Consider the following 7,463-nt stretch of genomic DNA (forward strand, 5'->3'; position numbering starts at 1 on the left):
CTAGGTTCAATCTTCAGTACTGTAAACAAGTCAGAATGTCCCAGAAACCCTTGCTCCTCTGTGTTTCTGCACCAGCGTGAAGTTTGCCCTATTTCTTTTCCATGTGTTTCTCTGTAGCTGGCATTCCACAAGGCATGCCTTCCCAGCTTGTGATTTTATCTCTTCTGTGCGTCCATATACTAGGCTTTCTCTCGACAAGAATGGGAACAAGACCAGCTCAGAAAAAGTGCTGAGCTTTTCAGATTTCACGGCCAAGTCAGAGCGCAGCCACCCAATGGCACTGCATGCAGCCAGCCGCGGCTTCCACAGCAATGGTCAGAACATCCTCTATGTTTGATGTCTTGAAGGTGTTCAGGTTTTAACACCACACATACACACACACTCAGCCACACACACACTACACAAACACACTCACAGATTCAGACATATACACACACTCAGACACACGCTCAGACACACACACAACAAAAACACAAACACATACTCAGACATACATACACACTCAATACACACCACACAGACACACAGAAACACACACACATTCAGACACACACACACCACACAAACACAAACATACTCAGACATGCACACACACCACACACATACGTACACACCACACAGACACACTCAGACACACACACCCCACACAAACACATACTCACACATACACTCACATACACACCACACAGACTCACAGACACACACACAATTGCAGTTTATGGGGGCGGGGAGGGGGGCGGAAATGCACAGAACCCAGGAGTTACTGCTTTGCTCCATCCTCCAGAAATGCGAATCCAAACTCAGAACACTGTGTTATTCTGCCATCTGCTGGCCACAGTGAGAATTGCACCAAACTTTGCACTAGAAGGAAAATTGTGATTCAGAGCTCAGCTTGATTAATAATACAAAGAAAGACTCTCTCTGAGGAGAAGCAGGTAAATCTCTTTGAAATACATCAGCAGTCCCCAGAGCGAAAATCACCCCTCCAAATGTCACAAATGACAAGCAACTGCATATAACAACCAAGTCTCAAATTCCATGGGATGTTATCTGTAGGAGACCCTGAAAGGCGGGGGTGGGGTGGGGTGGTGTTGCCTTAGTTCTCTGTAAGCTTGTGAACACTCCAAGTCACCTCTGAACTCTTAGTGTTGTTTATAACTTCACTCTTGCCCTGGTGTCAGTGAAACACCCCTGTGTCTTGCAGGAATGGGTGTAGACAGATGTACGTGTGTGTGCTGTCATGTGTGTGTGCCTGCATGTAGAGTCCAAAAGTCATCTTCAGGTGTCATTCCACACTGTCCACCTAATTTTTTTTTTTTTTTTTTTTTTTTTTTTTTTTTTTTTTTTTTTTTTTTTTTGCGACAGGCTCTCTCACTCTCACCCAGAGCCTACCAGGTTCTGTAGGCTGGCTGAACAGTGAGGCCCAGGGATCCGTGCCAGTAGTGGGACTTCAAACTCTGCCCACTGTGCCCTTCCTTCTTATATAGATCCTGTAACCCCCACTCATGTGCCCTGCGAAAGGAAGAGTGCCTGGTCTCCACACTGTCCTTTCACACCGACCTTTTATGAGATTATACATCCTCCGGGACGTCTTGAGTGACCTTCTTTCTGTGAACGTGTTCCAGCTTCCTCCCTGCGTTTCCTCACTAACAGAACGGTCTCCAGACCACACCAACTCTAGACTGTGACAGCTGCTGTCATCCTGGACATAGCTACAGGCTTCGCTCATTCCAGCCACCCAAGGACAAAACACCACGCCACCCACATTCTGAACAATGCATTTTTATAGCCTCACATTAGAAAATAAGCTCTGTGTGATTAAAGGGATCATCTTGACTAAGATGATTGCGTAAAAGGTCCACAGCCTACAAGGACATAGATAAACAGCAGGGACACCTGACAGAGGGTGACAGATAGATGGCAGTTTCCAGAAGTTGGCCAGGCTCTGCAGTGGCTTCTGGCGTCTGAGGCTAATTTAATGCGATAAGCGAGCAAGCGATACACGTGGATGGGGCAGTAGAGCTGTGGTCCTGGGTTGCTGTCCCAGACAGAGGAGCAAAAAATAAGATAGAAAAATAACCCATAAGCCTTAGAGACAGGCAAGCACGTCCCCTATGAGCCAGGAGACACTCTGCTTTTCCTGAACCTTATCACAGGGAGGGCAGGGAGAAAGGGAAGCCATGTCTTCAGGGACTTTAAAAGCCAAGCCAAGGAAACTGGAGAGATAGCTCAGTAAATAGCATACTCGGCACACCTGCCACAAAGGAGGAGGAGGAAATCTCTAAGGTGACTCTCAGGGCTGTGTTCTGGTCTCCCCATGCATGCATATGCACACATACATGCACATACCTGCACGTGAACACACATAAGAGATGGGTTTGGTCCTCAAACCCACATAAAAATGATGGGCACTGGGGGGGCCTCCACCCTCTCAGAGGAGAAGGGAAGAAGGGACATGGGAAGGATTGTGAGATGGGGTGACCAGGAGGATTGGCAGTGAGTAGCATGTAAAATGAATGGATAAAAATAACAATAATAAAAATATTATGGCACAAATAAACTTGTTTCTGGATTTAATGGGAAAAAGAACTGATAGTCTTGGTGGCACATACTAGAAAGCCCAGCACCAGGGAAACAGAAATAGACAGATCTCTGCAGCCTCATGGATGGACAACCCATCTAACCCAATTAGTGAGCCCCAGGCCAGGGAGAGACCCTGCCTCAAAGGAGGAAGAGGTAATCTCTAAGGGTGATTCTCAAGGCTGTGTTCTGGCCTCCCCATGCATGCACATACACACATACATGCACATACCCACACGTGAACACACACACACACATCATAAAAACTAAGTCGATGTTTTGCTTAGGCAGAGATTCTGAATGATTTTTTTTTAACAATCCAGAAGATCTCACACCTCCCCCCACACTTTAGGAATTGGGCTGTATCCCACTTTGCCTTGGGTGTTAAGTACCTCTGAAAAAAGGCTGGTCTCTGTCACTGGGTGTTATATAAAATGCTGCCCAGTGCCCACAAAGGCTGCCAAGGAGACCTGGGCTTCCAAGAAGAAACGATCAGATCCCATCCAAACTGGAGCTCTGAACACCACAGGGCAGCTAATACCACAGCTAGGGCTGTCCCTAAGTGGCCCTCTGGCATAGGGTTGTCCCTATGGCCCTGCTGAAAGAGCAACATATAAGAATCTAAAGAGAATTTCATTTGGGACCTCTGCAGCAACCTTTGGTGGGACACTCAGCTCCTTGAGTGGGGTGCAGGAGGAGGAGGTAGCCTCACATAAGAGCAGAGATCCCTATAGCGTACCCCAGAACACCCCCCAGAAGGGTTACCACAGCACTGATGGCTCCCCCTCCAGTGTCAGTCAAAAGGCGAGGTTCGGTAGGACCCCAAATGTGCTTCCCCACCAAATTCCAGGGCTGAGGACCAGATACAGACAGTTTAAGGACTGGCTTTTTGTTTGTTTTTATTTTTATTTTTTTTATTTTTATTTATTTATTTATTTATTGAGACAGGGTTTCTCTATATAGCCTTGGCTGATCTGGAACTTGCTTGGTAAACCAGAATGGCCTTGAACTCACAGAGATCCTCCTGCCTCTGCTTCCCAAGTTCTGGGATTAAAGGCAGGCATTGCTACCACCACTGTCTGTCAAGGGACCAGCCTTTGAATGTGGGGACAGGAGAATGTGCCCTAAGGCTAAGGCTAGTATAGTTTGGGTAATTAAGTACAAATGCTAAAGACATAGTTCCCAGTCAGTGGCTCCGATGGATGGGAGTGGATCATTAGGAGATGGGTCTGACTGTATCATACCAGGAGTGTCCTGAAAGAAGACACTATAACCCCTCCCCCACTCTCCCTGCCTTCCCCTTTCTTCCTCTCCTCTCCTCTCTCCACTCTCCCTCTCTCATTCCCAGATAACGTGACCCAGGCAGCTTTGCTCACCATGCTCCTGTAACGATGTACTGCCCAAGGCAAGGGGACCAAGCAAACAGGGACGGAATCAGTATCCCCATGTAATCACCCTTAAGGCGATTGAGTGTTCCAGGTAACCTTTTATGAGGAGAGAAAGAAGACATCAAAAGTCCCAAACAGTTTTATTTACAATAGTATCTAGCATCTAGACAGGCGTCTGGAACACAAAAGTCCTCCAAAGAATATCTAGGTAAAACTTGCTCAGAAACACTGTACGAGAAGTCTTAGGGGGATGACAGCTCAGCCCATGAAGGACTTGCTTCACGTGAGGACCCGAGTTCAAGCCCCAGAACCCACATTAAAAAACAACAACAGGGGGCTGGTGAGATGGCTCAGTGGGTAAGAGCACCCGACTGTTCTTCCGAAGGTCCTGAGTTCAAATCCCAGCAACCACATGGTGGCTCACAACCATCCATAACGAGATCTGACTCCCTCTTCTGGAGTGTCTGAAGACAACTACAGTGTACTTACATATAATAAATAAATAAATCTTTTAAAAAAAAACAACAACAACAACAACAACTAAAACCCAGTGGTCCAGCACAGGGAGGGTGAAAACGTGTGGACCCCTGGGACCCGTTGGCCAGTCAGCACAGTTGCCAAACTCCACCAGTGAGAAACCACACGTCACAAACAAGAGGAATGATGGCAGAGATTAACCTCTGACCACCTGCATGCACACCTGTACACACATATGCATCTACGTGTGCACACGCGCGCGCACACACACACATACACAATAGTAGCAGATGCCATGTGACAGAGACAGAGATAAAATCAAAATGTAGGCAGCTCCTTTCTGAAGGCCCCAGGGAAGAATCCATATCTCCCAGCTTCCAGAAGACTTGGCCTTCCCTGCTAAGAGGCCAGCAATAGCGAACCCCATACTCCATTTCTCTGTGTTCCTTCCTTCTTTCTTCCTTTCTTTTCCCTTTTTCTCTTTGGAGATGAGACCTGTCTCGGCCTCCTAAGTGCAGATTATAAGCAGAGCCCTTCCTTCTTGATGGAAATTTATTTCTAATTTTTTTTTTTTTTTTTTTTTGAGACAGGGTTTCTCTGCATAACCCTGGCTGTCCTGGAACTCACCTGGAACTCACTTTGTAGACCAGGCTGTCCTCGAACTCAGAAATCCGCCTGCCTCTGCCTCCCCAGTGCTGGGATTAAAGGCGTGTGCTACCACACCCGGCTTATTTCTAATTCTTATGTATATATATTACACACTCTTTTGTGCATGCATCCACCCGGAAAAGCTGCTTGTGGGTGAGAGGGCGTGACCAGCTTCATGTTTCCCAGACATCATCCAACTGCACATCAAGGGGAAGTGATCTCCAATGAGAGAACTCCAAGCTCTTGCCAGCGTAGCTCCAGGGTCAATGAGAGAGATGGACACCCAATATCTTCTTCAGGCCTCCGAAGGTACAGGCCTGGTACACATATGCCACACACTCATATACACATCTATAAGCACAAAACTAAGAAAGCATCTGAGAGGCAGACAGACAGACAGACCAAGATGCCAAGATCCCTTCCTGGTAACCAGAACTCACTCCATTTGGGGGCCAGCAAGATCATTCAGCTGGCAAAGGAACTTGTCCCTAACCTCATGACTGAGTTCAGCCACTGGAACCCAGATGGTGGAAGAAGAGGATAGACTCCTACAAATTGTCCTCTGGCCTAGGCAGGCTCACCATTGCTAAACAGACAGACAGACAGACAGACAGACAGACAGACAGACAGACAGACAGAATGATAGACAAATGGACAGCTAGATGATAGATAGATAGATAGATAGATAGATAGATAGATAGATAGATAGAAACAGAGAGATAGATAATGAATCTCACTAAGCTTTCAATATTATTTGCCAATGTGCTAAATGTAAAATAGGCATCTTATTTTAATTTGCATTCTCTGGATTATGGAGAGATTGAAAATCTTCTCATGCAAGCCATTCAGTTGTCCTCTTCTGTTAACACCCTACTTATATTTTCACTATTTGTTTCCAAGTCTTTTTGTTTGTTTGTTTTTGTTTTTTGTTCTTTGTTTTTTGTTTTGCTTTGCTTTGCTTTGTAGAGCTCTTCACATATTCTGGAGAGGGTTTCTCTGCCTCCTCCACAGCAGAGCAAAAGCACAGGGACCCACAGCGAGTCTGTGGTTTGTCTTTTTGTGCAGATTGAATATCTTTTTATCGTGCAGAAACTTTAGTAGTGTTGTTAAAATTATTAATATTTCCCTTTCTGGTTTGGGCTTTTCATATTTTCTTTAATGAGGCACAGTGACATGCATTTCTGGTCCCAACCAGCAAGAGTCCAGGGCAGGTGGATGTTGAGTTTGAGGCTAAGCTAAGCAACATAGCACAGCTTGAAAGGAGAGACGTCACTCTGTTGTACTGTGAAGGAGAAGAGGGAGAAAGGAAAGAAGGAAAGGAGGGAGGGAGAAAAAGGGAGGGAAGAAGGAGCAGGAAAGAAGGAAGGAGAAAGAAGGAAGGAAGAGAAGAAAGGAGAGAAGAGGGCTGGTGAGATGGCTCAGTGGGTAAGAGCACCCGACTGCTCTTCCGAAGGTCCAGAGTTCCAGCAACCACATGGTGATTCACAACCATCCGTAACAAGATCTGACACCCTCTTCTTTAAAGAAAGAAAGAAAGAAAGAAAGAAAGAAAGAAAGAAAGAAAGAAAGAAAGAAAGAAAGAAAGAAAGAAAGAAAGAAAGGAGAGAAGAAAGAAGGGGAGTGGAAAAAGGACAGGCCTGCGTCTCCTTCCCTTAGGTCATAGCTCCAATTTTAAAAGCATAAAGACAAACTTCTCTTCTGAAGTTTCTAATCTCCCAGAAACTAGCAGGGAGTGTCCACACAACACCTTCTTAAATGTATACATTTAACTGTACTGCTTTACCTGTGCTGACACATAATTCCATACATTTATGGTGGATAGGTGCTAACTAGATACATGTATTCATTGTGTAACCACCAAATTGGGTAATTAGTATTTCTTTGTGCTGGGAACTTGCAAGGTTTCCGCCTGGCTTTGAGATACATAGTAAATCATTGAGATACATAGTAAATCATTGTGCACCACAGCACGGTGTAGTAGACAACTCTGGAAGCTAGTCTTTCCACCTAAGTCTATCTTCCTGTTTGTCATTCAGCCTTTCCCTACCTTCCTAGCTTCTGGGATCCTATCCTCCTCTCTCCCGTGGGATCCGTGGGATCTGTGTGTCAGACTTTAGATGAATAAGCGCAGACAGCACTTGTCTTTCTGTGCCTGCCTTACTTCACTCAACAACCTTCCTTCTATCCATCTTGAAACAAATGACGTCACTGGACTCTCAGCAGGGGTGCAATGTGCAAAAGATTTCACTGTGTGTCTGAATGCTGCTTTTCTTTATCCATTCATCTGATAGATTGTCCCGCGCCAACCGTCTCGCCAGCAAGAACGACGCGGCACACAAACAGGATCCTTCTGTAGCAAAGCTTTTATAC

Source organism: Mus pahari, chromosome 16 (assembly GCF_900095145.1).
Source record: "Mus pahari chromosome 16, PAHARI_EIJ_v1.1, whole genome shotgun sequence".
NCBI classification, from domain to species: Eukaryota; Metazoa; Chordata; class Mammalia; order Rodentia; family Muridae; genus Mus; species Mus pahari.